Source organism: Sturnus vulgaris, chromosome 3 (genome assembly GCF_052056855.1).
Source record: "Sturnus vulgaris isolate bStuVul1 chromosome 3, bStuVul1.hap1, whole genome shotgun sequence".
Classification (NCBI taxonomy): domain Eukaryota; kingdom Metazoa; phylum Chordata; class Aves; order Passeriformes; family Sturnidae; genus Sturnus; species Sturnus vulgaris.
The window spans coordinates 73,033,563-73,048,409 of NC_142245.1; the positions used below are offsets into that span (position 1 = coordinate 73,033,563).

General features: G+C 34.7%; 1 long non-coding RNA gene across 2 annotated transcripts in view; it reads right to left on the reverse strand.

Moving 5' to 3' along the window:
* LOC148224418 (uncharacterized) overlaps window positions 1-14,847 on the reverse strand; it is a 159,294-nt gene that overhangs the window by 37,486 nt on the left and 106,961 nt on the right. Inside the window, exons 1-3 of one of the 2 annotated variants that reach the window (XR_015802890.1) lie at window positions 14,589-14,689; window positions 8,834-8,937; window positions 6,868-7,002 (exon numbers count right to left, since the gene is read on the reverse strand). This is a non-coding gene — a long non-coding RNA (uncharacterized LOC148224418). Of the gene's footprint in view, window positions 1-6,867; window positions 7,003-8,833; window positions 8,938-14,588; window positions 14,690-14,847 lie in introns of those variants that run through there. The other variant, XR_015802889.1, reaches the window with a different exon arrangement.

Genomic DNA, 14,847 nt, shown 5'->3' on the forward strand with positions numbered 1-14,847 from the left:
GTGATCTAGATCTAAACAAACACACTCCTTGCCTGCAAGAGCAAATTTTCTGCCTCCCAACAACGAAAAAGAGTCATTCACATAAAACTATTGCTTATGTTTTCCAAATTAATCTGAAATACAGGAAGCTTTCAACACAGTGATTAGCAAAAGAGGTTACCCTGTAAGGGGGAAAAATAAATCACTGAAACTGATTGCTCCATGCAGAGCATCCTTTAAAAGCACAAATAGAATCTGAGCCAGTACTAGCAGAGAGCATTCTAAGCTGAAGATTATGCTGTTATCATATCATGCACTTGAGAGTCCTCTGGTAGAAAACTTTGGGAACAATTACTCACTGATTTATAGAGAGGATATTAATGTCAGAAGATACAGCAAAAGTGTTTTTGAGTCTCAAGAATCTAAGTTTCCATTAAAAATAAGGAGCTTCCAGTTATCCTCATTAGAATGCAGAAGAAGTATATGTAACAAACTGAAAAATTTCAGAAGCATGGCTCAGGATGATAACATTAATATGGAAAAGCTTTCTTAGTTCTCTGAAGTTAAATTCTGCACAAACCTAGAAGATATAATCTAGAAAATAGGAAATTTGAAGTAAATATATGGTTCTGGGAAAAGTAGTTCATAAAAAAGAAATAGTAAAATAAAGTATAAAGAATAAAAATCAAATGTACTTTGGATAGTAGTGAATAACAATAGGTGCTGAACATCTGTCAAGAAGATGGAACTAAGCGTGTTCAGGGAAAATATACCACCTTGAATGTTTTCTTTATGCAGGCAATCACTAATATTGAAATTAAATAAAACAACAAAAATGCACCACATAAAAAACCCCAGACCTACAGCAGCATCAAATAAGGTAGAATATAACACTCTTAGATAGGTGTTTTATTCCCAGCTGTGTTCAAATTGTACCTTTTCTTATGGCTTTTCCATGCCTACACAAGTTCATTCTCCAGCTACATCCTTCTCCAGGTTTCCACACAAAAACCTGCAGCAGCAAGTGAAATTTGACCTTTTGTTCCATGTTCTGCTCAGACCCATGACACCTGGGGGAATTTGCTCCTAACCAAACTTGAAAACATGTCTCTGACATAAAAGTGAAACAAAACAACAGTGAAAAACAATCTCTTGCTTTTTAATTTAACAATACCTACCCCAAACCAACAGAATAATATTATCAAAGCTTAATGTTATAATTAACATTTCTATTGCTATAATTAACACTTCTATTTTTATGATTAACATTTCTCTAAAGCTCAGAAAAAGGAAAAATATCAAGATTTGTTTTACATTTAAAACTCAATACTCACTTTTAGGCAACAGAACTGACTATGCTGAGCATTTTCTTTTGATATAGCTGTTTGTTCTGTGGGTGTTTTGCTGTTTAAGGTACAGATACTTCAAGTCTTTTCTAAAGTGCAGCATGTTGATTTTGTAAACATGGCAGATAAGCTTAAAGCATGTTAAAGGTAAGGTTTTAATTAGATAAATATGGGTAATTTCTGACCATGCTTAGTGGTTACTATAGCATGAATTCAGAAATCTATAAGTGGATGAAATGCTTCCCTCCTTTAGAAGTTATACCATAGGCATACCAAATAAAGTCTGGAGGAACTTTTTTCAGCAATGTAAGTGAATTATTCATGAAGCCATTTGATTGTCCTAGGAATACTTGGAATATAAACATTCCATGGGACTAGATGGCTGGTATAGCTAAACAATCCCATACTTTTGTTTGCCTGATTGACAGGTTGAGTTTATGACCTTGGGTGTCATTTTTCTTCATCATAATTCACAGAAGTGGCCTCAGCCTACATCATTAATTTATTCAAAATAAGCTGTAGTTTGGAATCAGTCATTTTGTGCAGCTAATCAGGACCCTCTGAGGAAGGAAAGGATGAGCTTGATTAAGATTGCAGATCGAATTTGAGATATTTTATCTTAATTTCCTCCCTCTGTGACTTCTGGTATTTCTGTCATAACCTTCTGCAAAAATCTTGACTATATGATCTACTGCTTAGTCCTCTGTTCTTTAAAAGAACTGATATTATTCCATGCAGTTAGATTGCAATTATTTTGGTCAATAATTGCTACCTTTTTTTTTTTTTTTTTATTTAGACTTTAAAACAATAGGATCTATGTATGATTGTTTTGTTTTAGTTGCTTGGGTTTTTAAAATATACAGTACTTACATGGTTTCAATCATATTCCACCCTTGCACATTTATCATTGGCCAAATCTTGACTCAGCAATGTCTCAGAGTTCATAGTTTATTTTATTTTTTGTAATTAAACTAAAATCTGCACCTGATTTCTCTTCACAGCTGGAGATTATTATTGTTCTCCCTGCTGTAAAAAGGCTGACATAGATCCAAAGTTATCCCATGGGGAAAAATTGCATTGAAATAGAAAAAAGAAATCATAATTCTCCCAATTAAGCTAACCTTAGGGCATTATTAAACTATGCAGATTTTGAGGGGTGTAATATCAATAACTTTATCCCTATGTCCGACGATGGACAAGGCACATCCCTATTCTCCTTGTTACCAGAGCCAAGAAGGGATGCCATGGGAGTGGGAGCAATTAAAGGAATGTAAGCTATTAGAGTCAGTATTTGAGGGAAGGCAATTTAATTTTGGAACCATCTCTCTGTTGGAGGTAACTGTTGCTGTAGGGAGCCCAGCTGCAGGAAAGAGGTTTGATACTGGATTGTGGCTTACCCACTAAACTGAGCTTTTGTGTTTTCACTGAATGTGGTACAGGGAATGTGGCAGCTATTTCCATAACAACACAGCTTACTCCTGGCAGATATTGAATAAACTGTGACTTCTGCCAGAGCTTGTTCCTGTGGAATTCAATTTAGACCCCATCATGAGTGTGAGCAGGTGATTTGGCTGACTCTTCCTGTGGAGATTAACTAGTTACATTATAGTGCCTGGATACTTCCAATGGGATCAATCAGGATATGTTAATTGCACCAAGATAATTTTAAAGTGGTGTAATGGGAAATTTGTTAACTTGGGAGAAATGCTATATTTTTAACAGTAAGGGGTATTGTTATTATTATTCTTTTGAACAGGTGGTCTAACAGCATGGAAGGAACCATGCTGCTGACAACAAGAGAAAAGAAAAGGATGCAGAGAAATGAACCAGCAGGAAGTTCAGAGTTTGTTTGGATAATTTGAAAAACTTATTAGTGAATGGTTCATCTGCACCAAGAAATACAGTATGCTAAAAATGAAGGGATTGCAGCAGGACTTTATATTGCTTTCTCAATTGCTTTTTTTCTTCAGCTTCAGAAAGCTCTAACAGAGGGGAAAACCCTGGATGGTGACGATTTAGGCAATATTATAAGTTGTAAAAACTGTTCATTTGAAAGAAAAAGAGAAAAAAAAGTAAATGAAGATACTCAGGAACTTTCTGGTGATGCTCTTGTTATGTCTGATATTGTCTTAGAACAGAGAACTCAGAAAAGAAGAGAAAACCAATATCAAAGTTAATATGTTCATCTGATGCTGATTGTCAGGAACAAGAAAACTTAAGAACCTGGAGAAAGGCAACCTTCATCCAAGGCCACTGCAACAACTCCCATTGCTAAAGGTAAAACAAGATTCAGGAAAAATGGGACATTATTTAATGCAGCCTCTGATAGAAGGTGAAAATTGCTTATGGTAAGAAGTGGAGGAGAAAGGTGAGAAAAGGTGCTTAAGAAGCAGAGAATCAGAAGCTTTCACAGATGAGAGGAGTTGCAAAATTAGGTCACTATTGGAAAATATTAGATGCTTCACAATAAATGTTCTACTGGGGCTTAGCAGTGGGTTTGCTTCTGTGGTGGGAGCAAATTTGGGTTAGACCCAGAGGGAATTGCAGTTCCTGCAAAGGACAGACAGAAGTGAATGTGTACTAGGACTAACTTCTGGGCTACTGTTACAACTGATAGGAGAAGGACAACAGGGAATCTCTTCCCATCTCAGTCCCTTCTCTTCCTAGCTGTATCATAAAGGGCAGGTGTTCCCTCCTTTGTGTCTTGTAGAAAACTTATTCTCCAAGTTCTGGGAGTGTTTCTGAATGTAAACCCTGGTTGGAAGTACCAGCTGCTTCCACTCAGACATGAGTTAAGGGTTTCTAGCTGTGGATTAGGAAAAAGCTTAAGATAAGCTCTCTCCATTACATTTTTTTTTAATTAGCCAGCTCAGAGAGACCTTTTTCAGCAGGCTCATTATTGCAAATCCATCGTTGAAGTGACCAACTCTCTCCATATGCAGTATATTGACCTTGAGCACCCCTGTTCCAGGATCGTGGTTCCACTTTGGCACCTAGCAGTTAGCTGAAACAAGGCAGGGTAATGTGTCAAATACTTGTGTGATCTTTCTTACAAGAAAGTTATGTATGTGGAAGGCTGGAGCTGGGGAGGGCAGACTAGCAGTTTTGAGACATGAAAGGGGTGAGATTGCTGCTTCTGTTCAATTTCCTGCTTCATGCCACAATCGTGGACTATGGGCTGCTGGTCTGTGACGTATATTTCTGCTAGTTCACTACTGAACTAGCAATAAAGCAAAAAATCCATGTTGCACGACAACAGACAGTTGAGTGTATGGTTCACAGAATAAAATAAATAACATGAATTTTAGAATAAATTAAGTAAATTCAGAAAGTAAATTTAAAAAACAGAAAAAATTATGGTCTGACTTAATCTATTCATTTTTCACAGTATCAAAATAAATGGTAATTGCACAGTAGATATTATCAACACAAATAATAATTTATATAACCCTTAAGTTCATGCTGGAGCATTAGAATTTCTGGAGAATTGTTTTAAATGCAGGATAACAATTTTATAGAACTAGTTCAATAACTAGTTTTTTTGCATTTCTGCCATTGCCTATTATCTAGGCTGGCAATTTTATTTGTAGGGATGCAGCACAATATAGTACAGTAATGTGACAGTATGCAGAGATTGGAAAGAATATAGGTATTTTTTTCTTCACATATACTATTTGCCTTTAGAAGAACAAGTAGGGCTGAGTCAAGGAGGAGATACTGAGTGGGCTGGAGTAAAGCAAGTGACAAATATGTCCTGCATTACTAATGAGAGCTGGTCATTCATCACTGGAAATTGGGAGGGACATTTCTAACAGAGGATTCTTATTTATTATGTTTATTCAACTTTTAGAATATTTATCTTATGAGGGAGTAGTCACAATGAAGACTAAGAAGTCTCATTCATATAAACATATAGTGAAATTTCTATTGACAAGATTATTGAACTGTCCTATAAAATATATTTTAATAAAAAAAAATTAGAGATTGTTATGACAATCTTAAAAACATGCAGTGATTAAATGGGGTCATAGAAAAAGTGAAAACAGATCAGAATTTATGAATAAATCAATAGTCTCATCTGTACTGTTGTCTTTATTTATTGGCGTTAATATGTTTGGGGTGTTTACTGTAACACAATGTATTTCATACTTCATGGAGATCTGTGAAAGCTATTCCTCCTCTTATCACTTATGTAATTTATTCTGAAGATCTACCAATTCATAGACGTCAGAATCTGTCCATATTAGAATGAAGGTTCTGGTTTTTTGTAATCATTCAGTGCATGCTGAGATATTTTTCGTGCATTTATTTATAATTATCTCAGTTACTGTTCTTCTAGGGACCCAAGTCCTACCTCTATGGTAAATCCTAACATTGCCTCCACTCCAATGAGTGATTTAACTCCTTCAGCATTTCGTGGCAGAACCTTACAACCTGGGAAACACTGCTTCCCTAATATTTTATTAGAGATAATTATATTAAACATTGTGCCAGAATAATAATCATTAAGATGCTTTAGCCTGGAGAAAAGGAGAATAAGGGAAGGACTTGTTGCTCTCTACAACTCCCTGAAAGGAGGGTGTAACCAAGTGAAGATAGGTTTCTTCTGCCAGTCAACTTACAGCAGGACAAGAGGAGATGGCCTCATGTTCTGCCAAGGGAGATTCAGGTTGGTAACTGGGAAGAATTTCTTCACTGAAAGGATGGTTAGGCGTTGGAATGAATTGTCCAGGGAGGTGATGGATTCACTGTCCTTAGACCTGTTCAAGAAATGACTGAACATGGCACTTGGGTCTGTGGTTTTGTTGACAAGTGGGTGTTCGGTCAAAGGTTGGATTCAATAACCTTGGAGGTATTTTCTAACCTTGATGATTTTATGATTTTATTCTATTCTGCAGTTCTATGAAATATCTGGTTTATTTGATTCTTCATAGGTGTTAGTCTGATGCAATGTAAAACAGTACATAACAACAAAAAATCCCTATCTAGAAGGGCACAGCAGTGAATGACCTTATCAAATGTGTGGAAATTGACCTTATCAAACATGTTATGCATTCTTCCATTATTCTGGGAGGCTCTTCTGCATTGTAGTCATTTAACATTTCATTTTTCTATCATGCTATAGTGGTCACTATCACGACCTATGAGGGTTCCCTGACTGACAGATGTAAGAAGAGGGAGACTGGGATTCTCAGGCCTCCATAATACACGAGGTAACAGAAGTCTATGTTTCTGAAAATGTCTTTATTACAAGTTACTACAAAGCTACCATTATTAAAACCAAATACATAGTATATATATATGCATGTATATGTATATGTACATGTACATGTACATGTATATGTAGATATGTCTGCAAAATTACTGCTAGGAGAGCAATTAAATTTATATATGTAAGTGTGTATATATATATATATATATTACTAGAGTAGAACAATTACTGACTTACAACTATGGAAGCAAATATATGTTTATGAACATTTGTCTGTGTGTGTGCACCCCATAAATGTATCATACAAGATGTTATTGCTGCAGCACTCACCAAGTTGTTCCAATCATTGCAGGAAAAAACGCCACTGCAGTGATTATGCCTGTCCTGGTGTCATGGAGTGAAGTCAGGCAGGCATCTCCAGCAAGACTCTCTGGTCTGTCCAGGAGACCTCGTGCAGGTCAAGCACTGGAAAAAACAGAGAAGCTCTCTTGGAGTAGTCAGCAATTTACTTTTTGCACTTTTTACTGTAGATACATAAGTGGGTGCACATCAGCACTTACTGGAATAATTACTGCTGATTCCTGTTTTCCTGGGATACCAGTTCATTATCACAGTTTCTTTGTCCTGGACCCATCAAGGTTTCTTTGTTCTGCCTGCTACTCCCCATCACAGAGGTTTTGAGTGAGATTATCAGAGATGTCTTGGGACTCCAGCTAGAGATATATTCCTTTTTGTCAGTATGTTTACCAGGTTACCATTGTAGTAGCTTCTTCTTATTCTTACTTTAGAGAGAAATTTAATTGATTGCAATTTTCAACAAATGTAAAAGTAGTAAAATAGTTCCTGACACCTTAGAAATATAACTCAGTTTTATGACATTTTCTTTTCTATACTTCTCATATCAAGACTCAAAAGACCTCTGTATGAGCAAATTAAAAGAACATTTCTGGGTAAAAACCCAGTGGTTTGGTTTGATTTGATTTGGTTTGGTATAGAAGGATATAAAATATGCAGTAGCTTTTTAGTTCTGAATTACAAAAGAAGTTGATTTTTTTTTTTTTTCAGTGTGGCATGAAATTAATTCTAACTGCTTCCATACCCTTTTCAGAGACTGGAAATCAGAGAGTTGTTAAGTGATTGTCCAAGAGCATTGAAATTACCCTATAAACTTTAATTTTCTGGGCATTTGGTTATCATCCTCTTTTTATTCTCCCTTCCTCCCCCAAATCCATGTGTAGTGCAATATCCATGGCAGTCACGAAATATTTGCAAAAAATAAAGGGTTTTGTTCAATTTTTAAATAAGTTTTAAAATGTTCAAACACTTAAAAAATGTTCAGTGATATTATTATATTTAGCAGGTGTACTGCAGGGGTCAATAGGGTACTATAGCAGCATACCAGCATTTTCTAAAATGTAAGACCAGATGGTGAATTAAAAAACAAACTAACAGACAAAAAAATGTAACCCACAAATCTTGGAACATTTTAGCGAGCTATTGTAATTCCAGTCTGTTACAGCTGTACCTGCTTTTCGTTCCATCCTGCAGGGACATCCATCTTTTCTTGTTCAGCTAACTAGCCATGTAATACTCTGAATACTCTGAAGACCAGTGTTGGGGAAAGCTCTCCTCCAGTGCTGAGGAATCTATCTTTGTGTGCAGTTAGGAAGGCAGCAGGGAAAGCAAAATGGGCAAAATAAAGGTTTGTCCAGCAACAGCACAAGTTATTACCACCGAATTCTTCATAACCTTGTGTGTTTGTGGTTCTACTCTCTTTGAATGAAGGTATTAGGTGCGGGATCTCTCATTATTCAGAGAATATAGTTACCTCCTTAAAACGAAGTAAAACTGGGCTGAGAAAATGAATTGAAAGGGAGTGAAGACATCCTAGTTTCAGTGCATGTTAGGAAACTCCTTCATTAGAAAGGCAGAATAAAATATTATATATATATAGTCTCCATGTGCCCTTATGGTGGGCTTTTACCAAAAGGAGAGGGAATTTCATCAAGGAGACAAGAAAAAGTCAGTAACAGGTATTAATCCCATCTTCCCCCCCCCCCCCCCCCCCCCCAACCCCAATATTCAGTCTCTTTTGCTCTGTTGCATTTCTAACACACACTGCTTTGGACACTGCATCTGCTCTCTGCCCTCATTGTCAGTGCCTGCAAACCAAGGTAGGAAGTGCCAGTGCTCTAACAGTGTTGAGAGTTTGTCTCCCAAAAGACACAGTCCTGGACACATAATGTTACTGCCTAATGCTTCGGTCACCCGAGGAACGAAAATAAGGAGGAGATACCAAGTTTTCTCTGGTACTGAGATGACAAGGTCTAAGCCTTTCTTCAGCTTTTCATGGTGACATTGTGAGCTTGAACCTCAGCCAACCAAAAGATGCAAATATTTCTGGAAATGACAAGGAATGAATGTCGATTAACATGATAAAAGCACATTGGAATTGTTTTTTGCATTTACAAATTTGCATTTACAAAATGTAAGTTTTGTTTCTTCTTTACTGTTATAACCACAAGGCAATTATATCTTTGTCTCCAGAGTGTCCTGATCATTATCTCTTTGTTGGTAGTACATAGCAATCAGTACCATCCTTAATATAGAAAGGTAAAAAACCCCAAAAGTAGCAAATTTTCTACAATGTAGAAGTAAAGGTACTGATTGTAGGTACTTGGTCTTTGGCCCAGTCTGTGTCTGCAAGTGTCAGAAGTGCACCACTTTTCTTGTGCTTTTCTCATCCGTGCTACACCTTCCTCCATGCATCCAAACATTCACAAACAGAAAAAGCAATAGAGCAGAAAAGCTTTCCGGAAAGAATAATGGGAAGAGTGAAAAAGATCAGCTCTTTTCCAGTCTACATTATTTAGCAACTAAGTTGTAAGCTCCCTTCTCTTTTCTTTTTAAGAAGAGTTAAATATTTTAGTAGGTTTTGGATTATGGGAAAAAAAATCAAACTATCAACCAATCAACAACAACAGAAAAACCAAAAACCCAACACAGCATAAAAGTAAAGGGAAAACAACTGAATTGTTAAATGGAATAGATAAAAATGAGCAGATCAAAACCCCTCTCTTAATCCTATCCTACCTATTATAGGCCTCAGCTGAGAAGGAACTCTGCTGACATTTTCAGAGTTTTAAAATGGGGAGTATTAGAGATTGCATGTAGGAACAGAATAGTAACAAAAGATTTAAACATGATTCTGTGGATATATTTGGGAAAAAAAGTCACCAAACTTCAAGTTCACAAGTGTCTGCTTTACAAGTCCTGCTATATTTATGTTATAGCAACAAGTATTAAGATGATACAGGGACCGCTAATCATCAGCTAACTGAAGTGACTGCAAGTGTTGAAATGCTCCATTTACATGGAATTCTAAAGAAATACTAGCAATATTCTGAGGAAAAGATTCAAGCTGCAGATTTATAGTACGTGCATTAGACTGTATGCCTTTTGTACAGGAGTGTGGCACAATTAGCCAGATTGCAAAGCAAAGTCAGACACACTACAGCAACAAAGTTCTCTCAATTCTTACAGATTTTTTCAGCTATTTTTATTAATATATGCCTCCCTAAATTTTCCTTCTATTGTCTTATAACTCGTAGCCCTTGTAATTCTGTGAATGTTAAGACAGAATGAAAACCACAAGTGGGAGAAACAGGATTATAGGGAATAAATGAGTAACAGAAACCATAAAATGGTTTCTTGTACTGAAACAATAAAATAACCTAGAAGTTATGCAAAAAAGAAAAAAATCCAAATCTCGATCTGAAATTTATATTAAATTCTGAAATACTGCTTAGAAATGTAAAAAGGATTTTGTGTTAAATTCTAGGTAAATATATCTAGCTAAATTTCTGTAAAATTCTTGCTTTTAAGTAAGGTTGAGGTTATCACCACTGCTAACACTGTAAAGGGGATGAACATCTGCTCAACATGGAGGGGAAATGAACATATTTGTAAAACTCCATTTTCATCAGCCTGCAATATTTTGCATTATACAAGGAAATTACAGTAGTGCTCTTTTATATGCCAATAATGGACAGTGCCCAGAGATATTTTTATATCAAGTAATTTTCAAAGAAAACAAACAGGAAAATTTTGGTTTATAAAACACTTAATCACTTTATTTGGATTCTTCAGTGTATGAACAATTTAATGGAATTTAGGCTTTAAAATTGCACACTTAGAAACCACTTTAGAGTCCAGGGAAGAATGGCATTGTCACTATGTCAGCAAAATAGATATATTTTTCGTATTCTGTGCTTCAATTCAAACTAACTATTTATGTGTATATAGGATAATTTATCAAAGCTGAATCCTTCTGTACAGGAAAATTCTGTGCAGGCAGATCCTCTGCATCATCTGTACCACTTCCTATTGTCAGGAAACTTTCAGAAACTAGGTAAATAAATTTTAAATATTCTTAATATAAGCTTTTTTAATAATCTCATTTTATTATATTGAGAGTTATTGCATGCAAAGTTCAGTACACAATATTGATCTCTGACCAAGTTCAAATTAAATAAAAATTGGTACAATTGTTACAGTTTTATATCATCCTAAAATATTTTGATATGGATAATTTTTAGCATAATAATGAGACACATGAAATCTTTTGAATTTCTAAGATAAGACAGGCACTTGAAGGTGTTGAAAATTTAGCTGTGAATGCTGCTCTCTCTCCAAATTCCCATGAATGTAATTTTACTTTTAGATTTTGTCCTACGTTTCTGTGTTTTTTCCAAAATTAAAAAAACAAAAAACAAAAAAAGTCCCAAACCAACAAAAAACCAAAAACAAACAAACAAACAAACACCCAAAAACAAAAAAAACCCCCGACTAGACTGGATGTTTTCTTGTATATTTCCATAAATAATAAATATTATAATAATAGCAAAAAATAATAAATCATCAAAACCTGCTTTATTTTTCACTTGAATTATTCTTTCTCTTTGCATATAGTGTATGCCTGTTCATATCTTATTAGTTTATATTTCTTTTTTTTTTTTTTAAAGTTTAGATCCTAGTTTTCTCCTAAGAAATTACCATTGTAAACCCCACCAAATAAAAGAATTTTGTATGATAGCTTTTCTATAGAAACTTTACTGGAATTGGTCTACTTTTATATTCTACAAAGTTTTTTGTCAGTCATTTACTGGATTTAATACCTCCAGTGCCCTTTTGTTCAATTGCATATTTCTATAAAGGTACTTTGACAACTTTGGCTGTGAACCGTTTTACCTCTGCTTTGCACAGAGTCTGAATTGGTCAGACTGCAGATCAGAAACCTGGCTTGCAAAATTTCATTAATAGTGCAGGAAACTATTATAATATTCATCTAAGTGTAGTAAATTCAGTAGGAGTCAATTACTTAATTATATTTAAAAATGTGATTGAGCACTGTCTTGCATTGACAAGTTAAAGTTCTCTTATTTTTTAAGTTTTAAGCTCTTTTTTTGGGTCAAGAGTAGAATGGAAATGTCATGTCACAGCTAGACCTATGTGGAAAAACTGGAAATTATATCAACAAAGTATTGTGGATAAATCTTAGCTCTTGGTAAAAGAAAGATATTTTCAGAATTATAAATCTCATATTTTCCAAAACCACTAGATAGACAATAAAGACGTGACATGTTAAAGGCCTGTAATACCTTCAGTAGTGCAAAAAATTAGCAGCATAATTCAGTGAGTTACATTCTTAACTTATCCTTTTTTCATTATTACACTTTTAATAAATTATAGGTTCTGACTCCTGCAAGTGTTGCAGTATGGCTATTAGTTAATGGTTTTATCTGGTAAAAAACTCTAGCATACAAATGATGGCTGAACAAGATGTTGATCAAATTATTATAATGGAATCTTTTTCTAAAAGTAATTTTAATGTATTCTTATGTGCTCTTTGTTTATGTTGCTTCTTCTCAGAGAGAACATGTATTTATAATCATATATTGTTAGTATACTCAAGGTTAAAGACAATGTTGATTACCGCAGAATGTTTGATTTTACATATTGAATGTGTACTACGTGTATTGCTCTCTTTAAACATCTTTCTGAAGCAATTGGTGATAGTGATGGGGACTACTGTGTGACAAATCAGTATGATTCTGTCTCCTTTGACGTATTCAGTAACCCAATTGTCACTTTTTTGTGTGTGTGTGAAATACCAGATGTTTCTGAAAATCTTTTGAAATGAATGACTAATCTACTAAAGCTCCATTGTTAGAAATTTTGAATGAATATTCAATACAAACAATGGAGAATTAGAAAAAGACCTCCCACCATGGTTAATAGGAATTTTACATGGAATGTTTTACACCCATTTTAAAACTTTCCATTTTGCTCCACTAAGTTCCTTGAATACTAAAATGCATGGAGTGAATCAAATAACACCTAAAACAAGCATCAAAGAAAGTCTGAAGAACATGAACTATTGAAACATTTGGTAATAGTAATTAACAGGAAATAGGCAGTCAATCTGCATAAATCTGAATATATTTTGTCTCCTTAATAGCTATCTTTTTTTTCTAGAGCAAGAGGAAAAGTATGGTTTTTATAAAATGACCAGAACAGGGGTTTATATTATGTACTAGAACAACTACTTTTTGTTAATCTTGATGTTATGCCCTTCTGTGCAGCTTTGCCTATTTTCTTTATAATCCATCAGCCACACTTTTTCTACAATCTTTTGAAATAAAACACAGAACATTAGCTAAAGAAATTACATTATATAAAAAGATGCTATCAGATGGAAGACCTCTGTTTTTAATTTACTTTCTGTTGACACAGATTTCTATCTCCTATCGCTTTTCCTTATCAGGCTGACGAAATAGAATTTGTGCAGTGGATACATAGAAAGCTCACTGAATGGCTATCTGTCATAGTCAGAAAAAGTGCTATCTGTCATCAGTGGAGACTTTATTTACTCCTAAAAATGTTTGCCCATACACAGAATATCAGCCACAGTGTCCTTGTCCTTTGCTTTGAACAGTGCAGTTATTAGAAAAGAAGGAACTTGTTCTAAATAACATAACCTGCCTTTCTTCTCACGGGTATTCTTTAATATATCCAGTCTGTACACTAAACTAAAACTCCAGTGTGGAAACTCCCAGGAGTAAATACTCCCAGGAATATTTATTCAAAAAGAGAATAAGGTAATTACCTATTTTTAAATATGTCTTAGCATGTTCCACTCATGCCATTTCCAGAGTAAAGAAGGACTATGTGGTTCAGCAGGTTTACCTATTGTGATTAAGTATTTGAATCTCAGTATCCTACATCCTTCTGATATATGAAATGTAGAACTTCACACAACGATTTTTATTTTAACATGAGTTTTTCTAGACTTAAAGAGCTTAAATTAATGTCAAAACCCAATTACTGAGTAGCTTTTCTTCTCATGAAGAACTGTTTAAGAAATCTCAGACTGAAATGAAAGAGATCAGAAGGCCTCAATAAAATTTCTTGCCACTGGCTCACCATTGTGTTCCTTTTGAAAGAAGAAAATGAAACAGTAGAAGTAATATGTATTACTGTAAAAAAATTTCACAGTATAGTGAGGCACCGAGTCCCTTAAAGTCAGGGACTGTAGAGAAATATTTTAAAAGCATGTATTTTTTGAGCCTATTTTGAGATAGCCCTTGCAGTCTACAACATAATTGACAGTTTTCTTTTTAACTATGGCACATTTAGACTCTGATCAGAATCCTGTATCAAATGAAAATGTAGTCATACAAAGAAATATGGTAGGTGCTCTCTGAACATAAATTTCCTTTTTATTTCCAGTTTGTTAAGCAAGTTGCTGGCTTTTATTAAAAAAACTACTCCAAAATTACAGAGATTTAAGACCAACCTCTTAATATAGTCTTCAGTCCAAGAGAAAACTTTGCTTTAGATTTTCAAAAGTATTAGTTTCGTCTTCAATTCCAGACCTGAAGTGACTTGTTATTTTAATTATTAAGACTGTCCCAAGCATGAGCAATTATATTAAAAAGTAAGCAAATCAAAAGACTCAGAAATTAAAGATTAGCTTCATAAAATCTTACATTTATAAGTGCCCAATGATGATGAAGAACAACCGGTATTTTAGAGAGCCTATTAACATGGAGGCAGTAAACCTTGACGAAGAAGTCACTCTGCTAAGAATGCAGAAGAAAAAAACTAATTAAATGAAGGGGAAAATCAACCTCTCTGTCTCAAATACAGTATTGACACAAATATTTCATTCCAAAATGTGCTGGGGAATTTCAAAATGGCTAATGTTTTGAGTGATCATGTGCAACATGAGATTGAATATGTGGAAGT